The sequence below is a fragment of the Coloeus monedula genome (genome assembly GCF_965178545.1).
Source record: "Coloeus monedula genome assembly, chromosome: 19".
NCBI lineage: Eukaryota > Metazoa > Chordata > Aves > Passeriformes > Corvidae > Coloeus > Coloeus monedula.
The window spans coordinates 11,864,148-11,886,477 of record NC_138799.1 but is presented as its reverse complement, the minus strand read 5'-3'; positions in this window follow the sequence as shown (position 1 = coordinate 11,886,477).

The following is a 22,330-nucleotide window of genomic DNA, read 5'->3' as shown; positions in this document are numbered from 1 at the left end:
TCTTACCAGGAGTTTCGGTGGTGCAGCACGGGTGCCGCGGGAAGCCGTGCCGAGCAGCGGCAGCTCCAGCCGGCAGCCCCCGCGGTGGTGGCAGGGCTGCCGGGGGCTCCCCCATGCACACACCGCCGCACACGTGCACACGCTCTCGCCGGGAGCCGCCGCGGCTGCCGGGGCCGCTGGAGCCATGCAGCAGCCCCAGCTCCGCCTCCCCGGAACCACCGGCCCGCGCCCGCCCGCAGCCCCTCACGGCCCCACAGCCCCTCACGGCCCCACAGCCCCTCACAGCATCACAGCCCCTCACGGCCCCACAGCCCCTCACGGCATCACAGCCCCTCACGGCCCCACAGCCCCTCACGGCATCACAGCCCCTCACGGCCCCACAGCCCCTCACGGCCCCACAGCCCCTCACGGCATCACAGCCCCTCACAGCCCCACAGCCCCTCACGGCATCACAGCCCCTCACGGCATCACAGCCCCTCACGGCATCACAGCCCCTCACAGCCCCACAGCCCCTCACGGCATCACAGCCCCTCACGGCATCACAGCCCCTCACGGCCCCACAGCCCCTCACGGCCCCACAGCCCCGCGCCGCCACGGCCTGCGCCACCGCGGGCAAGGCCGGCAGCCCGCAGCACTCCCTGCCGGACGAACCGCAGCCTCACCGCTGCCTGCATGCCCCGGTGCTCAACCCTGCCAAAGTGTGGGACTCCCAGGCAGGGCCCTGTGAGCCCCTCACCCGCCTGCCAGTCCCACAGGCACGGAGGGCTGTGGGGAGCCCTGCGCCTTGGGGTGGCTGGCACTGGCGGGGGTTTCCCTGTGCTCCCCAGAGTGATGGGGACCCTCTGCCCCAAGACCCACCCGCTGGTGGGCAGGGGTCAGCCCTGGCAGAGTTCAAGAGGCGTTCTGGTGTTTCCAGGGGGCCTGCGGTGCTGCCAGCAGCCCTGACGCATCCACACCACACTCACGGCTGTCACAGCTGCCATGGCAATAGCCTACGTGCCAGTGCCCGCGAGGGACAGCCGGCGTGGGCGCACGCACGTGTTTGCTTGGGTCCCTGTCCCACTTTACACCTCTACCCTCAGGGCCCCGCAGCAGCCCTGGCACTGCCATGGGGGTCCTTCCCTGGTGCCCCATGCCTTGGCGCTGCATCCTGCCCGGCTCTGGAGCCATGGCAGTGCCAAGGCTGCCAGGATGGCATTGTGCTGGGGCATGTGGGAAACAAAACCTGGGCTCAGCTCAGTTTCCATCTTGGCCAAATGTGATGCACAAAGGCAGGGCTGTGCCAGCAGCTGCTGATGCTCCGTCTCTGCCGGAGCCTCCAGCACACGACCAGCCGTTTGGAGCTGGGATTTTCCACAGTATCCCCAGGCAGAGTGACATGCTGCAGTGTCCTGGTACACTCGCAGCAGTTACCACTTCTGCTGCAGACACTCCAGAGCAGCAGTGTATGTCATGGCCAGCCCAGAGCCACAGGGAAAACCTGCTGCAAACAACTCTGGAAGAGCCATCCTGAGAAAGAAGTGCCTGGGGCCAAGGGGGTGGTAGCCTCTCCCAGGGGGTCCTGAGACTTGGGGGGACTACGCTCCAAAGGGACCACAAGGTGCCAAACCAGGTAGGGGATGCCAGGCCAGGGGGAGGCTTTGTCACCACCACCACCTTGTGGTACCGAGCGTCAAAAAGGTCCAGCAGTGACATCTGCTGCCTACAGCATCCCTGGGCACTGGTCCCTGTGGGTGTCCCACCACGGTGTCCCCCTCCAGCTCCAAAGACCATGACAGATGCAGTGGCCCCTTCAGCACACTGTGGTGCTCAGACCCCACACTCGTGCTAGTCTCCAGCTCCCCTTCCCAGGGACCCCCATGCCCCTGGTGCCGCACTCTCCTGTGCACTCCAGCACCTGGGGAAGGATGTGGGACAGCTCTGAAAGGGACAAGTGCGTCCTCCCACAGCCCTTCGCACAGCCGAGGGGAGAGGGGCTCCCCCAGGAACCTGCATGCACCCAAGCACCACACAGACCCTGGCACAGGGCAAGGGACACCTTGAGCAAGCCAACAGGCAGCTCCAAAGGCCCTGGGCCGGCCTGGCTCCACTGCAGCTCCTGGAGGTGACAACGGCAGGGCACTGCCTGGCACACTGGCCTTGCGGTGCCCAACTAAGCAAACCACGTGAGGCGGGAACTGGCTCCAGGATGAGGTAATCTGCCCATCCTTCCCTGCGCCGGCTCCGGCCAGGGTGACTCAAAGGCATTCCTGGCCGGTGGCAGCACCACAAGTGCTGGCACTGCCCTGAGCCAGCAGCGAAATGGGCAGAGCTCTAGGAGCTGAGGAATGTTGGAGTCTCCTTTCTCCCTCCTCTCGCCATCACCAACGTGTGCCTGGCTGCAGAGATGCCCCTCTGCAGCGGGGAGCCCCGGGAGACACTGGCCGGGCAGAGCGCCACAAACCCCCCCAGTCAGCTCCAGTGGGGAACACCTCGCTGGCCACCACTGGCTGGTTTTCCTCACTCTGCTGCTCCCGGTGACACTGTGCCACAGTCCCAGCCACCAGCACTGGTGGTGGCACCAGGGCTGTGCCCAGCCCCGCAGAGCCGCAGCCCCAGAGGAGCACCTCCGAAACTGAAGGCTCCTGGAATGAAAGTTTATTTATCTGTTTAATTAAGATGTGTTCACCAGGCGCACAGACCACATTCCATCTGTCTCACTTACAGCCGTGTCCCAGTAAAATTAAACCTAATAAATATCAGCAGAGGGAAAGCAAAGGGCACGTGTGAGATATACGATCAAAGGCTGAAGTTGCACAGGGCTGCAGTTCTCAGCACATCTCTCTCTGCCCTTCGGGGCTGGGCTGGTGCTGCGCTCCCCCGCGCAGGATGGGGCTGCCTTTCCTTCAAATCAGCACAATTCTCAGTTTTTTATTTATTTAAAATGAAGCCTTCAGGGCTCCTTGGTTTTGTTTTCTGGAAGAGTGAGAACAACATGGCACTGGGACAGGAGTGGTCTTGGCCACTGTTCCGGTGCTGGAGCCAAGAGACAGAGCCTGCACTGGGAGCACTGGTGGGCATGCACCCCCCAAACCACTGCGGGAATTGCCAGGGACAGCGCAGCACATCTGGCTGCTCCAGGCCCCCGGGATGTCCCTGCCGTGCAGCCGAGAGCTGTTGGGAGGTGCCCAAGGCAGCCAGTGCGGTGCTGCCGGCTCCTCAGGAAATGCCAGAAAAGCTGAGCTCCCCTCCAAGGCACACTCCAGCATTTGGAATCTACCAGGAACAAGGCGCAGAGGTGTGCCTGGAGCCCCGTCCCCCCAGCCCCGCGGAGCAGGCGGTGTCAGGCAGGCCGGCGGTGCAGCACGGCTGCAGCACATCCAGGTGCCAAGGGCCCTGCACATGCTGCACTGAGCCCTGAGCACACGTCAGAGCTGCTGCCAGCCCAGGGCTGTCTCAGCTCCATGTCCGGATTCTGACCCACAGGATGCAATGGGAAATCCAGTGCCTGGCACCACCGGGACCTGCGGCTATCCTCTCCCAGCAGAGAGGGACGATGCAGTGCCCATGGACCTGCTGTGGGGGCACAATGCACAATCATGGGGGAACTGGGGGTCCCAGGGGCTGCCAGTGACCAGTGTTTAATAGGATCCCATGGTCCCTGCAGCACACTCCTACAGGGCAAAGCCAGATGCTGACGCTCAGGAGAGCTGCCAAGGAGGGCTGCAGATCAGGCAAGACACAAGGTCTGCCACGAGGGCTGTTGAGGTTGGACCGGTGAGATCAGGTGCTCCAGCCTCCCTGGGGTCATCCTGCGAGTGCAGTGCTGGTGGCCCACCAGCACCCAGGGACAGCAGTACCAACCTAATCCTCTCCTCCCACCCACTCCAAAATGCCCCCAAGCCGTGGCATTCATTAATTAAAAGCTCATTAGTAGTTATTCATAGACATAAAGCAATTAGATGAAGGCACTGACAGATCTGAGCTGCTGTGTGACAAGGAACATCCATGCGGCAAGGAAGGTCCCACGTCACCAGTACCTCAGACATAGGGATGGCCCCAGCATGGGGAACCGACTAGGACAGTGAGAGGGACTGACAAGCCTCCTTGGCACCCTGCTAAACCTCTCCATCTTTCCCTGCTCCTTCCTCCTCCTCCTCCTCCAGCAGCTCTCAGAGGTCACTGGAGACACTGCCTGCTCTGAATTCCCAAAGATGGAGCACCCAGGTATGACCTCACCAGGTGAGGAGGGGACTGTGACCAAACCACAGCCAGTATCTGAGACAGCAGCTGTGGCAGTAGGAGGGGAGCAGGAATGCAGGGAAAGCACATGGAAGTTTAATGGGATCCAGGGAAAAAAACTTGGATGGGACCCTTGGTGCTCTCCACAAAATGGCACCTGTTTGTAGCCGTTCCGTGTCCCCCATCGACCAGCACAAACAACTGGGGCACAGGTACCTCCAGCAGCCAGTCACATCTGCACTCTGGCTCCTTGCAGGAGACACGGCAGCTCCCACTGGAACACAGCTCACACCCCTGGCTGGGCAGGATGAGCCAGAGCCTGTCACTGTGCCTGGCTCCTCGCCTCTGCCTGCACCACCCTTCCTGAAGCCCTTTCACTTGACAAAATATTTACATGAAATGGCAATTAGGCTCCCTGGATTTAATGAGAATTAAACTGCAGCAACAGCACCGTGGCAGAGCAGCTGCTGCTGAGCACCTCGAGCTTACAGGCTGGGTGGGCAGCGCCGGGGGGCCATAGCAGGGGAAATGGCTGTACTGTGCTTGCAGGGTCACTGGGGTCACGGCCATCACTGCTGGGGCCAGAGCCACCACCAAGGCTGGGGCCACCACCACCATGAGGCCCAGCACAGCACAAGAAGGAGGAAGGAATGATGGAGGGTGACGCAGGACTGATGGAGGATGATGCAAGGAAGGAGCAACTGCAGACCAGGAACGCGAAATGCCGCATTCCCAGAGTCCCCCTCTTCCCTGAGACCCGCTCCACTGCCTGACAAAGGGTTCTCAAGAAAATGAGCCCTCTGAACTGGCAGGTGGCTGTGCCTCACAGGCTGCCGGGGGGCTTTAGCAGCAGCCCCTAGGGTGCCAGCACATGGGACACAACAGGAGGGGGTCCAAGCCACCCCAAGCAGGGGTGCGTGTGGCACTGCCAGTGTGGGCTGGGACACATCTGAGCAGCAGACAGGTGAGAGGTGAGGTGGGCACGGGGGAGCACCAGGCTGGAGGCACTCCAGAAGCAAACACTCCATCCTCATAATAAGATCTTTTAAATGCACAAACAGGATCTTAGTGTTAAACAGGCGCTGTGACCCAGGGCAAACTTTAAAAATCAGAGTATTTACAGACTCCTTCTTCCCCTGCCCCACACACTCTTAATTTCTGTGGAATTAAATTATTTCTCTGTTCATTTAAAGACATTTTGCTTTGGCATCTCAGCCCACTGAGGTGTTGATGACTGAGCCACTGGCCACCACAGCGCTCGCGCCATGCAGGGATACCAGACCCTCCGCTTCCTCCCACACCACGACAGAGAGACGCCCACGATGCCAAGAAATGACGCTCACTGCTCTGCCAGGAGCACAGCCCTCGCCCTGCCCTTCCCAGCAGAGCTGGGGATGCCACCGTGCGGTGCCAGGACCAGCCATCCCAGGCTGGCTGGCTCTGTGCACCGCATGGGACAGGGAACAGAGACCCTGGAGTGCCACTGCCCCAGAGCCAGTGCGGTGTGGGAAGCTGTGCCTGGAGCTCCCACGGGCATGGGCACCCCACGCTGTCCGTGCCTGCTCGGCCATGCTCTGCAAAGCCCCACGGCACCAACGGAGCCGGGAGCAGAAGCTCTGCTTTGCTCTCGCAGCTGTGGTGGGTCATTAAGTCCCTGAGCAGAGTTAGCACCGAGGCAGGAGCCTCTGGCAGCCTCGACAGGCTCTGGAGCCATGGCAGCACCGACATCCCTCATGACAAAGCACCTTACACCTGAAAGCTGCTTCCCTGAGAAACAATGAATTCGCATTATCCTCTTCCTCCTCCCCATAAGCTCCTTGCCGCGCATCCCCCTTTGCCTGCCTCTGCTCACTCTGTTCCCTGCTCCTAAATCCAGGGAAGCACAACTCCCTGGAGCATGTAACCCCCATCAGACTGCTGCAGCCCCCAGCCCCTCTCCATCTCTGAGGAAGCGGGACGGAGCAGGTGGAAGGAGCTGGTGCTGTTAGCCCCAGTTGGTGGGCTGAGATGCCATGGGAAGACCCTTGGATGGTGTAGAGCCTGATACAGCCCAGCTCTTGCAGCTCTGAGGAGGAAGTGTAGCTCCATGGGGGACTGCTGGCTCCAGCCCCTTCCCCTCTGCTCACTGTCCCAGCTGCACCCAGACCGGGGCTCACATCCACATTCATTGTCCTGGCTCCAAGCAAAGGGCCTGGAGAGACCCTGTCACGTCCCTCGCTCTCCATCTCTGCACAAAGCTCTTGAGATGGCCGGGTAGGTCTCAGCCTGTCCCCCCTCCAGCCATGGCCTGTGTGCTCCACTAGTGCAGGGAGAGCCGAGCCCCCTGCACCCAGCCCACTCCCCAGCCATGCCTCACTCTGGGCTCAGTAGGGGCACAAAACTATGCAGTCCCCCCAAGCCTCAAAACCCCTGAGCAGGGACTGCTGTGGAGGGACTTTGGGGTCCACAAGGGGATCTCAGGGGGCTCAGGGTCCCCACGGTAGGTTTCCCTCTGTAGCCCCAGGAATTTCAGGCCTGGGATCAAATATGGGGGCTGCCCCACGAGCATCTGTCAAGATCCTGGGTGGGCACACATGGGGTGCAGACCCCGTGAGAGGGGGCTGCTGCTCTGCACAGACCCATCACGTGAATGTCCCGCTATCACCACAGACACGTGCCCCCTCCCAGGACAGCCCCCGGGCGGGCGCCGGAGCCCACCAGTGACCACCAAAGTACAGCTGGGGCAAGGGTTTGGTGCTGGGCAGAGGAGGCAGCTTCTGCCTATGGCCAGCACCACAGGGGGCTTGGACAGAGCAGTGCAGAGGCAGGAGGGCAGCTGGGGGTGCCCTCAGCAGGGACAAGGCCACAGTGTCCAGGCAGGGAGCCCTGTCCGCTGCCCTGTTCCTTCCCAACGCCAGGCCTGTCTCCAGCACTGCAGCCCATCCCCTGCCTGCTGCTGCCAGCCGTGGGCAGTGAGTGGCTGACCAGAGGGGGAAGCTCTCCCTGGACAGTGGCACAGCCAGGGAGCGGCAGCGGTGGAAAACCACCCCAATCCTGAGCGAAGCCTCAGCAGATAGGGAGGGAAGTGCCCACCCCTGGCGGCGGTACCTACCCAAAAATACATCATCATGTCAGCGGCGGGGGCTGAGGCGCTCTGCGGGGGTCGGTGGGAGGGCGATGGGCTGCTCCCGACGCGGGCTGCACTGGCCACTGCTCCTCGTGGGTGGGCTCTGTCCCCTCCGGCTGTCGGGCTCCAGCGCCGAGGGCCGGCGGTCCCGGAGCCCTGCGCGCTCACTTCCCTCCCTCGTGGCGTGAGCGCTCGCCGCGGCTCAGAGCCGGCGTCCGGCCTCCGACATGCTGCTTCGGAGGGCAGGGGCCGGACGGCAGCCGCGGGGTAGCCCCGGCGGGCAGCGTCTTATCCACCCCGGGAAAAATGCGAGAGGAAGAAAAAAATTAAATCCTCTCCAGTGCCTTCGAGGAGCAAAGGGAAAGACAAGCGTGTGCGGGGACGCCAACCCCAGGGGCGAGAGGGGTGCTGGGGAGAGGGTCCGGGACCAGGCTGGGCGTTGGGGGCCACGGCAGAGGCAGTGTGGGCGCTCGCTGGCGCAGCGTGGGCTCCCGCTGACACTCCGAGGAGCCGATGTCCTGCCTCAGCATTTTTCAAGCTACCCTGTCAATAAGGGAATCCGCCGCTCACAGTTAACCTCCGAGGTGCCAGCCGGCTCTCAGCCCCCACCGGCCGCAGAGGGTTTCATAACCCCCTGCTCCCATCGCTGGTCCTGGCAGGCAGGGATGCTCAGCTGTGGTCCGGCTGCGATAATCTGTCCTGGGAGGCCCAGCGTCCCCCCCTTTTTTGGGAGCAGCCGAGCAGTGGCCCGAGGCGGACAGAGCCAGCAACCACCAGCCCCCGTGTGCAGTGGGGAGCAAGGGGGACAGTCTGTGCAGCCCGGGATGTGGCCACCATGGCCTGCACGAGAGGGCACCCAGAAATCCCCACCAATGCCAGGGCAGCCACTCGTTCTTTGAGCCTCAGCACTGCCCCCCCAGCAGAACCCCGGGACAGAGCAGCAGGACCGGACAGGGGACACAGCGAAGAGCTGGCCACGGAGTGGCCCATGGGGATAAGTCAGGGGGTCCTGGACACAAACCCCAGCCACCCCTGGCACACAGTGCAGGCTCGGCAGCCAGGCAATGCTGCTCCTCAGGCACTAAATCTCTGTCCTCCAGGGGCATGGTGCGGTGGAAGGAGCAAGGGGACCATGAGCACTGAACCAGGCGTGGTAGTGAGGGAATAAATAAGGATAAGGGAAGCAGAGGAGTGAGGGGGGCAGCAGATTGGTCTCCGTGGCCCAGCTGGTTCTGACATCTCCAGCCCCATAATCATATTCAGAGCAGCACCAGGCTGGAGGCAGCTCTCCTCCAGCACGGCAATAAACGAGAGCAACACTCTCAATAATTCAGCACCAGGAGAGGGTGATAAAGCAGCAGAGGCACCACTGCAGGCAGCTGGGGCGGGGGGCTCCCTGCTCCCTCTTATATCTCAGTGATCCAAACCCTTTTCTCTCTCTCTGTGCCCTGTAAATGCAGCGCCAGCTGCGACTTGGGGTCCCCCCCAGACTGCCAGACCCCCCAGCCCTGCTGTATGGGACAGACAGAGGGGCCCAGTGCAGCAGAATGGAACCCCTCCATCACCAGCAGACAAAACCTGGGGGGTCACCGGGCAGGGCGCAGAACTGTCCTGGAGCCAGGGCAGAGGCAGCAGCAGGAGCACCTCCCCAGCTTTCTTCCCAGCACCATTCCACCCTCTCCCATTGCAGCCCCCCACAGCTGCACAAACAGAGCCCAGAGCCCCTGTGGCACATCCCAAACCTCCCACCCAGACTGGGCATGGGGCAGCTGAGCCACAGGACACCCACCCCACTGCCCTCCCCTCCCCCGTGGACACAGCTCTCCAGACACAACCAGTGGCCACAGCCCAGTGCGTTCTGGCACCCACAGTCCCCCGAAGCCCCAGGACTGACGTGTGACCTCCAACCCCACACACAGCAGGACACTGGGAGGGAGCAAAGCCCTCGCCTCAGTACAGGAAGTGAACCACCAAGACATCAGTAAAGACACGGGTGCCGGAGGTGGGGGCAGCCCCGGCCCCACAGCCCTCCCCGCTGTGGCTGACCAGCACATGCCCCCCAGGCTCACAGCCACAGCCCCGCCTTCGTCCCATTCATCCTGGCTCACGCTGCCTGCAAGCCCTGCTCCCACCCAGCCTTTCTGCTCCTTCTAGTAGCTCTTTTTCCACATTCCCACGGGATCTCAGGACCCTTCCAGACCCCAGTCCCCTCCTAGCAGGTGACCTCCATCCTTGTCCTGCATGTGCCAAGGACGGGAGCGTTCCCCTGCCAGACACCTCTTCATTATGTTGCATGTTGGCAGCTCCTGTAGCACAGTGCTGCTGCCTTGGCCCCCATCATCCCCTGGTCCCACTGGCACCCCCAGCCCATGCCAGGGCCCAGAGCAATGGATGCACCAGACTCATCCTCTCCAGCCCCTCAGCTTTCTTTGCTCCTCTGCTCCACTGGCTTTGACGGGGGAGCATGGGTTGTACTGCACTCAGTGGACGGACTTTGGGGGGATGTGGAGTCGCCTCCGTGATGGGATCCTCCCACTGCTGTGAAGTCCAGCAACGTGAGGGTAGGACAGGAAGGAGCCATCCACACCTGACCAGGGGGCACCAGGCTGGCAGAGGGCATCTGGTCTGGCCCACCTTCCACACACATCACACATGACCTGCCTCAGCCTGGGGACACTGTGAGCTGCTGTGATGCCTCCCAGAACCCTGGGGACAAACATCTGCGGTGGGCAACTGCCAGGTCAGGGCCAGAATGGGGCTGTGGGCTGCTCTTTGCCCCCAGTAAGGACAGGGTCCCTGTCTTCTCCAGGGAGTCGCACAGAGTATGGACAGACAGCAAGTCAGCACACACAGACACTCACAGGCACGTCAGTCTCAGCTCTCCTCACGCAGGATTCACGTCTTCACGTCACACCTGCGTGGGGGCTCAACACCGGGGGGAGCCGGGGGCCATCGGCAGAGGGGAGTGGGCGGCCTTCCTCCTGTCCCTCCCCCGTGCATGGCTCTGTGCCCACCAGCCCCTGCCTGATCCCTGTGCCACAGGCTGAGGGTGCTGCCCTGCTCTGGCTGGCCCCACGTCAAGCACCCATTGCCAGCCCCACACATGCAGGTTTAGCATGCAGGAGGGACCCCGGGAGCAGCCAAGGCAGAGCCCAATGCAGCCACTGGGATCCGAACCCTCCATACCTTTTATTCAGCCCAGCTCCTCCCGCGGCGCTTGCACTGGGCTCTCTAGAAAAGACAGGGAAGAAGAGTAAGAATGAAAATCAATGATCATCATCACTAACCTGTTACAGTCAATGCTGTCTGTTCATCGACGGCACAACGCTGGGATATGAGCACGGACATGAGTGTTATTCCCCAGGCACTGGGAAGTCTGTGCTGGTCAGGAGCTGGTGGCCAGGCCAGGGGCTCAGCCCATGGAGCCCACCAGCACCATGCCCAGGGTGATGGGCACAGGAACCCCCCCACACCCTTCAGCTCCACCAGTGCACCTCGAACCCAACCCAACTCCCACAGACCACAGGCCCCTCCCTCGACTCCCCCAGAGCCCTGTAAGCACAGCCCCACACACCCCCACGGGGTGGGACAGGGCACAGCTGTCATCGAAGCACTGGCTGCACGCCTGGGTTGGTGCGTCCCAAACCTTCTGCCCACCCCAGCACAGTGACACGCTCCTGTGAGAGCGATCCCTGCGGCACACGGCTCCGCTGCTGTCCTGGCTCTGGGCACTTATTGGAAATTAAGCCAAATTTCAAAGAAAACTTCCTGAAAGCTGCACTTCAACTAATTGGCTTTCACAGCATGGCCAACGCAAACATTCATCAATCATGTTAGACCCTCAGAAATAATGAGAATGGCTGATACATGCCGGGAGTGGTTAACAAATGAGGGGGGGCTCTGTGTGTCTGTACCCGCTGCTTTGGAGGCCTGAAAGTGCTGAGTCCCACCTGCCCAACAGCTCTGCTCCCATCACGGAGCTGCAATGCTCAGCCCCCACTGCAGGAGCAGCACCCCAAGATGAGGGTGCTGAGTGTGGGTCCCGTGCCTGGACACTGCTCCAGGCTCATGGCTGATCCCAGTGAGCACATGGCCCACGGAGGGTCCGGAGGCTGCTCTGGTGGCAGCTCAGGAAGCACAGAGACTGCTCCCAGGCACTCGTGTTAGCAAACACGGTTCTCAGCCGCGCAGCAGGATAATCAATTATGGTAATTCCTGCCTCAATGAATCAGATTCATGGAGGAGTACAGCTCATTAGGCTGGTGCTGACTTCCATTAGCACTCTTATGATAAAAACCCTCCAAACACTCTCACCCAGCACGATGCATTCGCCAGGCTGGGGGTCTCCCCTCCCCCAAGGCCAGGGCAGACCCAGCTGTGGGATGTGGGTGTCCTAAAAAAGATGGTTGGGAACTCCCTGGTTCCCAGCAGTGTGGTGACAGCCCTGCACCTGCAGGCCTGGCAGAGCTGCCTGCCCCCCGGCCATCGCTCCTGAGCTCTTCCACAGCTTCGCCAAGGAAGCGCCCACCAGGATCCCGGCTGGGATCAGGAGACGGCACAGCAGGCCCAGAGCACTCTGGCAGCGGGGCTGGGAGTGCTGGGAGTGCTGGGAGCCCAGTCTGCCTGTTCTGCAATGAATAATTGACGCCGCACACTCCTGGGGGAGGCTCAGCGATGGGTAACGCCGCATTTCCCAAACGCATTTCCCAAGGAAGGCGCCTTCTGAGAAGCTCCCCACAGCAACATGGGGCCCGGCAGCCGGGATGTGCCTCAGTTGGGATGTGCCATGCTTGCTGGCACAGACAGGGAATAGCCAAGCCCGGCTCCAGCCCAGGCAGAAATCTCTGGTGGTCCCAGCACTGCAGGGAGCAGGATGCTCAGCCAGAGCCTCCCTGTCCGTATGTGCCAGAGTGGGAGAGGGAAACCCCTGGCAGAACATTGATGGGAGGCAGGCAGGAGCCCATTACTGGGGGGTTCTTGCTCCAGTCTGCTTTTCTGGCAGAGGTCCGGGCTGACTGCCTCTACCTGGAACCTCGCAAAGGCTTAAAGAGACCCGCTGCCAGAACAGGTGATCCCAATCCAGCTAAAACCACCCGGATGTGAACCACGGGGTCTGCACAAGAAATGCAACCCATGTCACCCAGCTGCACGGATCCCATGAAAGCTGTGCCTCAAAACTCCTTATCCCCATGCTGCAACCTGAAGCAGGCCTGGTTCTGATCTGCTGGGAAACTTCTTAGTAGTTTCTCAAAGTACATTTTAACCCTGTTCCCTCCACCAAAAATCCTAAATTAATTTTTCTTTTAATTAAATTCATTAGCAAAGATTATCTGGCTGAGGAACAATAATGTCCCACCCTTCCCCCCACAGCCCTCTCTATTTATATCCCCATATACAGAACAGCAGCGAATATTTCTTTATGGGCCATTAAAGGTTTAATGTTTAATTTATAACCACCTTCTCCGGCGGGTGGGATGGCCAGGCACAATGTCAACATTTTTAATTAAATGAGAAGGGATTTTTTTTTCAGCTAAGGAATATAAAACATCCCGTTCCCAGCAGCGTTGGAGGCAGGGGCAGGAGGGGCAGGAGGGGCAGGAGGGGCAGGAGGGGCAGGAGGGGCAGGGGCTGGGGCAGAGGCTGGCTCCAGCACAGCAGCTCTCAGGAGACGTTTCCCCACTGTCCCGCTCTGCCCGTGGCCAAGCCAGGGCCGATCCACACTGCTGGCCAAGAGCTGAGACACGAGATGCTCGGGCAGAGCCCAGAGGAGCCCTGGTGCAACGGGTAAGGGACCACCACCAGGACAGCTCTAGGACTGCTCAGGAGAGTCCTCCAACCAGCAGCTCAGGCCTGGAAAGAGCAGTCCCATCCTGGGGACAGGACCAACACATGGCGCTGTCCCCGCTTTGGGAAGCCCCTCCCTGATATGGCTGTGGGGCCCGGCAGGGGCTCAGCACAGGGCTGAGCACCAGCTCCCGTGCGGGTCCCTCGGGGGCAGAGGTGAGCGTGCGGCACTGCGACACTCGGCACAGCCCCTGCCAGCATCGCTGGCCACCAAACTCTGCCTGAGCAACAGCTGTGAACCTCCCAGCCGACATCCTTCCTGCAATTTCTGCTGGTCACTGGCACCTCCTCCCACCCGGTGACTGCGGCTCCTGTGGCATCACCACCTCCTTCTTGCCGGCGAGGAGATCAAAGCGCTTCCAGCGCCTGAGTCGTTCATGGAATCCACCGGCAGAGCCACGTGGCACCGGCTGGCACAGCAGGCACCGCCGGAGGAGTCTGGCACTCCTGGCTCATCCCACTGGCATCCCTCCCACAGCCCCTCATCCCAGCCCCCTCAACACGGGACACAGGAGCTACACGGGAGCGTGTCCGGCTGTGCTGGCAGCATCGACAGCCTCAGCAGGACAGTGCAGCCTTTCCTGCCCGGACAGTGGCAAGGGGCAGCTCAGAGCAGGCAGGTTTCCATTAAAGGAGTATTTTATCTTACAGGAGAGATTAAATCTCTGTACAGAGAGGCGCAAATGCGCTGAATCAGCAGCTAGCTGGGGGTGGCAGGTTCAGCCATGAGTATTTGGCTCCAGCACAGCCCATCAGTGCTTCATCCTTCTGCATCCACACTCTGCCAGACATTGCTAGTCCTGAGCAACCCCCCCCCATCCTGTTCCATGCCCTTGCAAGTGTCGGGATGGCTGGAGGAGCCACAGGCAGCTCCGGTCCCCTCACACTGCCTGGCAGCCCCACGCCAGCCCTGTGCTGCACTAACAGACCTCGAGCGAGCCAAGCGTCGGTGGCACGGGTGAGCTGCCTTCCTCCCTCCCTCTGCAGAGCGCGGATGGGTTGGCAGGAGGTGTCCCGGCACAGCTGCCATGTCCACAGCAGCATTCCAGGCCATAGCCCTCAGCCAGCAGGGCCCCAGCCCATCCCGCCCCGCAGGCTCTGCTCCCAGCCACACCTCAACAGGGTCCCTCACGTTGCCACGTTCCTGCTCCCACGGACATGAGTCGTGCCCAGCATTGGCTTCCTTGGCTCCAAAGCCAAGGAGGAGGCAGAGCGGTCACTCGCTGCCCATGTGCCCATACACGTGTGCTCACGGGAGCAGGCGTGCAAGGGCCGGCTGCAGGGAGCCAGCAACAGAGCAGGGATGGCACTGTGCCGCTCACTAAAAGCATGAGTGTCACTAAATCAATAATTCATTTACTTTAATGAGATAAGTACTTGGAAAACTAATTGCAAACCTGCTCCATTTACTCCAACCCGTTATAGCCTTTAATGTAAATGGCAGAAACGCTGCTGGAGGAAGGGGAAGGGCTTTGGGTGGAAGATGGTGTCTTCCTCTCCCTTCTTCTAAGAAAGAGAAATATCAGTCATCAGCTGGGACAGTAGAAGCCAAAAGAGCCAGTGGAATCACCATGTGGAAGTGCCAATGATGGAATCACTGCATGGAAGCTCTGACGCCGGAGCGAGGGGAAAACCCAGTCCCCTCCCCGGAGTCACCACTGTCCTGCTGCCCATGCTGCCACCACAGAGGATCCTGCCAAGCCAGGATGGGGCTTCACTCTTCCCCTGTGCCACAGACTCCCATCTGGAGCCCTGCCAGATGTGCACCCGCTGCAGGTGGTCACTGTAATGACTGTCGCCATTCATTATAAACCCGCGGCCGTATCTCTGGCACAGCATCCCCCAGAGCCGGCAGCTGCCAGCTCCTCTGCCTCAGCCGGTGCTGCCCCTTCCCACCCCTCCAGGCCCTGTCAGCCCCCACGTGCCCGGGGAGTCAGAGTGGGCAGGGGCATCCTGCCAGGCCCCAGCGCTTTCCTGAAAAGGAGCTGTGGCTCCCGGCAGCGAAGCCGCTGTGCTCCTGAACTGCAGCTGGAGCAGGAGCTGGATGCCAAGGGCTCACTTCTTGCTTGCTGGAGCAAATGGCAGGTCATAAAAAGGAACTGTGACAGAAGAGAAAATGTTCCAGAGTCCACAAGGACCAGTCCAGAGTAAATCCATCTGCTCAGCAATTTAGATAGAAAATCCTTTCCAATCATCCGTGCTGTAGGTCCTTCATCCCCAGCTGGTGGCTCCAGTCAGGGCCTTTCCCTCTCCATCAGCTCACATGGGGTCGTGGTGCTTGGTGATCCCACAGCACCTCCATCGGGGACACTCAGGGAGGGGTCACACTACCCCTTGCAGAGGCTTTGACAGTGGCACTGGCTGTGGGGACTCTTTCCCAAGCTATCGGCTCACTCAGAAGAGCACATCATCCTTCCCAGGTCCCTGGGATACAGGAGGGCTCCCAGGGAGTGCAAAGTCCACCTGGAGCTCCACAACCAGCCCTCGCACCTCCCATGGGCAGCAGCAGGGAGGCTTCCCTGGGAGCCATGGCTGAGGAGAGCTGGGATAATCCTGCCTGGCTGACAACTCCATAGCTCAGCCTTGCACACCCGCCGCAGAGATCTCCCTGCAGGCATCCCACTGAATCCCACCTCAGCCACTCCTGTCTCACAGAAAATCAATGGCAAGCATCTCAATTAATCACACCAGGGGCAAATTGATTAGGAGCCTAAATAAGGTCAACATGGTTGTCTGCTTATAGGGTGGGACCCCTTAATCATCATTTTATCTGCAATGGGCTGCGGAACCAGCAATCACAGCAGCTTGGGAGCACAGAGGGATCTGCTCTGAACTCCTACAGCTTCAAGGGCCAGTGGTGCTGGAACCACGGCTCTGCCGTAAGGAGCTGCATTCCAGCATGTGGCAGCCACCGGGCACAGGCAGCTGGCAGCCCCAAGTGGGGAGAGCGAGAGCCCCAAGTGGAGACCCCAAGGCCCAGCTGTCACCTCCAACTCCAAGGGGAAAAAAAGCAGCAAAGCACTGCTCTGGGTACAGCACGTCCCTCTGACCCCACACCCCACACCAGCTGAGGGGTTCCCTTGGCTTCTACTGTCCCAGTTGATGACTGATATTTCTCTTTCTTAGAGGACACCATCTCCCACCCAAAAGTCCTTCCCCTTCCTCCAGCAGTGTTCCTGACATTTACATTAAAGGCTATGGCTAGACTGGGGTAAGGGACAGAGCCATGACTGCTCCTCTGGTCCCCACGACCCCTGAGTGCTGCCCACAGCCCCTTTGGCACTGGACACACCTCACTCACTCACCTGCCGCTGCCCCAGCCACCCGCCGCCCCCTTTTGTTGTAAATACCGGTATAAATATTATAATTTGGTTTAATATTTAATATAGTCAGGTTAAATAAGCATTCCCAGCCCCATAAATAATCATTAACAGAGGATTCTAATTGTGCTGTTGGGATCTGGCTTCATGACTTATTTAGTGGGCAGACGCTCTTCCCCTCCGTGCTCCCCACATGCTGTAAATTAACCTGTGGCTCAACCTCTCCGTGAGAACCTGGTGGGACAAGGCACAAGGAGACAGATCCACTCTGGGATGACACCAGGATGTGGAGCTAGGAGAATGCCTAGGATGAAGCCAGTGGGGACAGGGGGACCAGAGCAGCTGGAGGAGCCTGCAGGAACATGGAGCAGCTGAGCAGGACAAGACTGTGACAGAAGATCAAGGGTATTGGGGCATCCTTGGCTGTGGACACCTGGGCACGGGGTGAGCCCTGGAGCAGAGGTAGGTGAGCCATGAACGAGGAGCACCCACCCACCCTGCTCACCCTGGGGTGGCATCAGCAGGGACACAGAGACACAAAACGCAGCCAGGCGAGCGGAGAGCAGGGGAGGCTTTTATCCCAACCACAAACCTACTGTGAAATTGATTGGAAACAATAGCAAGAAAAGAAACAAACCCCGAAGCACCAAACTCAGTGCGCGGGTAATTGGCCAGGGGCGAGCGTTCTGAAAGTGCCGAGCGGAGACACGAGGACAAGCAAAGTGCAAAAAAACCTCCATGTGAGTGTTTTCCCCTCAAGGGATGTACTGATGCAGTGCTGTAAAAAAAGGTCGGGGTTTTCTTTATGTGGCTTAATTTCATCTTGAAATGAAAAACTACAGAAGTAAATGGAAAGAGCCCCCTCTCTGCTGAGCCCATCTGCAGCCACTGTGCTCTGTGGGTGCCCTCAGCTCTGTGCCCAGGCAGGAGCAGCTCTGCGTGCCCAGCTCCAAAGGACACTGTGTGCACAGGAGGGGCGGGGATGCCAGCGCCAGGGAAACAGGCACGTCCTGCTCCCCAGACGCCTTGGGGTGCTCCTGCTCCCACTGATGCCATCAGGATGGTCACATTTAGGGTCTATCCGTGCCCTCTGGATGTTCAGCATGGAGAGACCACTGGGAGGTCTCCCATCCCACTGAGAGATGCAGCAGAGGGGACCCAAAAGTGACAGTCCTTCTAGAGCAGTTTTCCTGCCTCTGGCACGTCTGCTCCCGGCCTTGCCCATCCCAAGACACGGGCGCCCCAAACAGTGCCAATCCTGACTCTGGGCTGCAGCTCTATGGGAAAGATCCTGTTTTATCTTTATTTGTCAGGATTTATATGAAAAGGGGATAGTTCAGCTCTAAATGTAATGATTTGGAAGAACAGCCCTCCAGTGGCCTCCCCAGCTAGTATGGCATCAATACCATCGACTGCTAAAAAAACTGATAGCCCTGGCCCAGCACGGTGGGGGAATGCTCCTTCCTGCTCCGAGTCCCCAAACAACCCCTGCTCCAGGTCCCCAAACCACCTGGGCACCAAGTCTCCAAACCACTCCCTGTACCTTGCCCATGGGCAGCACGGGTCTCTGTGTACTCCAGAGGAGAGAAAGTGAGAGCTGCCTGTCTGTGGGGATACACCAGGATCACCCGGACAGGGAACACCGGCACGGCACAGTGCTCTGTCCTGCCATCTTACTGACCTTCCCAGGACAGGAACAAAAACCAAATGCGGAAGGAAACGATCAAACATGAGTCCACAGTTAGGGAGGAAGAGTTATTCCTCTTGTTGAAAATGAGTCTCACTTAACAGAGAAGAAATAAAGTGTTTTAGAATTAATGACACAAATGTCAGCCCCATTGTGGGGATATTAAACTCTACAATGATTTGACGACCTTCTGCAGTTTCGCCTCTCGTCGTGCCTGGAGCGGGGCGAGCATGGACAGCACCGGGGTGACAGCACCTGCTGCAGTGCAGGAGAGGTCCCCAGCAGCTTCCTGGGGCTGGTGACAGCCCCCGCTCCTTGCTGCCGGGATGCTCTGCTGACCCTCTGCCATGTGCTGACCAGGCAGCTGCTCCGTGGGCCAGTGGCCACCCAGCCACCTGCCAGTGCTCACCAGGGAAGCTGCTGCTCCTGAGAACACAAACCCTCTCCTCACAGCCTGCCTGGCACAGATAGGGGCTACACGGCATCCTGGTCACACGTCCCCTTGGCCAGGTGAGCAAAGGGCACCGGGCAAAGCCTGGCCAGTTTTGGTGGCAGAGCAGCATCACTCAGCCCCTCCAGCACTGAAAACACCCTCAGAGAATCCATCCAGGAGCAGAGAAATACACACTGCTCCTGCAAAAGTGACTTCAAATCCCCAAAGACTCATCCTGATGCTGGCAGGGACTCTGCCATAATCTGCCACTGGAAACAGGATCAGTACATGGAGTGCGGTGCTCTGCCAGCGAGGTCACTGCGGCAAGTGAGCAGTGGCTCTGCTGCCATGGTGAGGGGCACATGGGGGTCACATCGAGGGTCACAGTGAGGGTAACAACTCGCTCCTGCATCCCCCTGCCCCAGCAAAACCATCCCTGAAGCCCTTCGGGAGCTGGAGCGATGAGCAGATGCTCTGGAGCTGAGGGCTCGGGGAGCACATGTGAACATGCATGTGACAGGAGGGGGAACACACGTGTGCACAGGGCAGTGTGTGCGGCACGGCCCGAGCAGAGTTATTTGTAAATAATCTTTAATTAATAAGATTCGCAGGCCCAAATGGCTCAGTGGATTCCAGGCAGGGACAACAGGAATCTCCATTCTTCCACTTCTCAATTACAGCTTCGGGGAGGAAAGCAGGAACTGGCCAGGGTGAATTAGAGAGACTTTTGTCACGTTTAATATCACTTCATTTTGCAGACTGCTGACACAGCGGGATTTCACAGCTTGGAATTTATGGTTCTTTTGAGAGACATGCGCAAAAAAGGAGGAAAAAATACCCTGCCATCAGCACAAAACCATCAACTCCTCTGGGAAAGAGCTGGGGTCTGGGGGACCCCCCAGGGATCCCCAGGGGAGCAGAATTTGGCAGGACTGGGGTGCAGCACCTGGCTTCTCAGCTTCAGGTGAGCGCATCAAGGGGTCCTGGGAGACCCAGAGCTGCCCTGTGGCTGGGGTGTCCGTGTCCCCCCGGTCCCTGCTCCCTGCACTCGCCCTCACGGCTCCCGAGGAGCAGCGGTGCCAGGGATGGTGTTACATGGCGTTATTCGGCCCCAAGGGGGTTTTATGCAAAATGACACATAATATAAATGACTGCTGTAAACAGAGAGTTTAATAAAGGGCTGTGTGCGAATTTTACAGCCTCCCCAAGGATAATTAAAATTATTTATCTACTTACCTAGCTTGCCACCAGAGCAGTCTATTAATTATTATCTATTACACAGGGCCTGCTTTGTATGCTGCCGGAGCACTGCCTGCAACCAGCACCCACAAGAACGCACAGCAGCACCGGGAATGCTGCGAGCCATCATGATCCCAGGGTGATCCCAGGGTGATCCCAGGGCGCTCTGGGCCCCTCGCAAACCCCATGGGAGCATGAGGCACTCAGGATCAGATGTTTCTCCACCAACCTGTGGCTAGGTTTTTAAAATCTGCTTGGTTTTAAAAAAAAAGCAGCTCCCCAGGGCCAGGAAGGGTGTAAAGTCCCAGGCACAGGGTGAGGCAACGATCCCCCTGCTCTATTCCAGCACTGGGCAGCCACAGGCACCAGGGATGGTTGAGGGAGATGCCACCAGTATCCCCTGACTGCGCAGCCCCTTGAGGGCCCGAAGCCCCCAAGAGAGTGCAGAGGGGCACCAAGGGGCTTGATGGAGTGCCTGAGCACGGCAGAGAGGGCTCCTGAGGAGAGGCAGCCGCACACCCGGCGCTCTCGGTGCCGCAGCGGCCGCCCCGCAGTAGCCTGGCGCAGTGCTACCTGCGCCTCTCCATCCATTAGCGTGACAGAGCAATCATCGGCGCCGAGGCTCCGGGATCCCCCGGCTCCTCTCTGCACATAAGGAGACCTCAGGGGGCTCCACTGTGCGGGTACTTAACGTTGCTTTATTAGCTTAATAAACCCGGCGATGCTGCCAGAATGTCCGAACGGGCTGCAAGCCCTCCCCGCTGCAGGAGCGGCCGGAGCGGGGAGAACCGCCAGGGCCCGAGCAGCCAGCACAGCTCCCGCAGCCCGGCCAGCACCCAGAGCCCGTGGTGAGGAACGGCCCTGAACCAGGGGGCCCAGAGCAGCCTGTTGGGAGCGGAGGATCCAGCTGCTCCCTGCCATCGCGGGCACCATGAGCTGTCAGCTCTGCCAGTGCGCCATTAATCACTGCTGCAATTGCTGTCCCTGCCCATCCTGCCCGGTCCCAGCCCTGCCCTCAGCAGCCCCAGCGCCTGTGTGAGCGGGGCTGCTGTGGCACCTGGTGCTGCTGCCAGCACCAGCCCTGCTGGGACCCCCTGCACCCCCCAGGATGTGCTGGAACAGGCTGTGTCCAGGACCTTCCCTCTGGCTGACTAAGCTCCAGCAGGTCCAAGTCCTGGTAGTGAGGTCCTGGCTGATGGCACAGGTACTGAGTGGCCCCAGAGGCTGGTGGCAGCTTGGCAGAGGAGCCTGTTGTCCTTCAGCAGCCATTGAGGCATCAGGGCTGCATGAGAGTGGCTCCATCACTAGGAGCTGGAGTCCCTCAGCAGCCTGCTCAGGGTATTTTCACCTCCCAGGGTGGCTCCTCTCCCTCAGCCCTGCAGGTCCTGGTTCGCGGCAGTGCCGGCTTCTCTTTGATCCTGCACAGTTACGCTTCCAGTCTCACAATCTAATGAAAGCCGCGTGATCGAATTCCAGGTCATTACTCAAGGAAAGAGACCCCCCCCACACTGGCAGCAAGAGCTCCAACCCAATTACAGCGTGCCCAGTGCTCCCGCCAGCTGCCTGCCACGTGCCAACCTCAGCAGGCCCTGGTACCATAAGCAAGATGCAAAAATGTCAAAGGAGGCGCTTGAAGGCCGTGCCAGGGCGTTCTGGTGAGTACGGGCTCTTGGCGAGGCAGGGGCAGCTGCTTGTGCTCAGCTCCCCGCAACACCAAAGCAACTCTGAGCTCCGCATCCTCCTTCTCTCCTGCCCACCTCAGGACTGCTGGCATGGGGCTGAATCGCCCCATGGAAAGGGGTTGGTGACAGCTGTCACACTAGGGGCAAGGTCCCCAGCACAGGGAACCCCTGTGAACTGCAAGCAAGCACATCACAGCCACCAGCATCCCCCAGCACAGACACGCACATTTCAGATGCTAAGTACCAAATAAAATCACCTTAACCAAGCTGGGACTGACTCCAGTGGGAGAGTCAATCCAGACGTTTAGCATTAGGGCTGGGTACCACCAGCTCCCTGTGCCATGGCTGTCGGCATCGATCCATTGACGCAGGTCCCCTCTGGCGAGAGTCCAGAGCCAGGTGGCACAGTGGAAGGGATGGGGACAGGGACAGCACTGCAGACCCAGGCAGGGGTTGGGAGCAGCAAGGAGTCCCAGGACTGGGGACAACAAGCTCAGAGCAGGCGTGCCATCCTGGGCTCATGGGAAGGACAAGTCCCCAGGGAGGTGGTTGGGGACCTGCTCTGAAGTGGGCAATGCCAGCAGGTCCCAAATGCTGTTGAGGACCCTGCTGACACAGCAGGCACCAGCCAGGCTGCCACAGCAACAAAATCCCACTGGGCTGACCAGGCTCTGCCAGTCCATGGCTCAGGAGGGGCCGGTTCCTGTACCCCCAGGCAAAGACCACTGCCTTGGGACAGAGCCTGAACCACTGGGTTGGGGGCAGTGTGGCAGGAGCCAGGGCTGGCATTATTCCCAG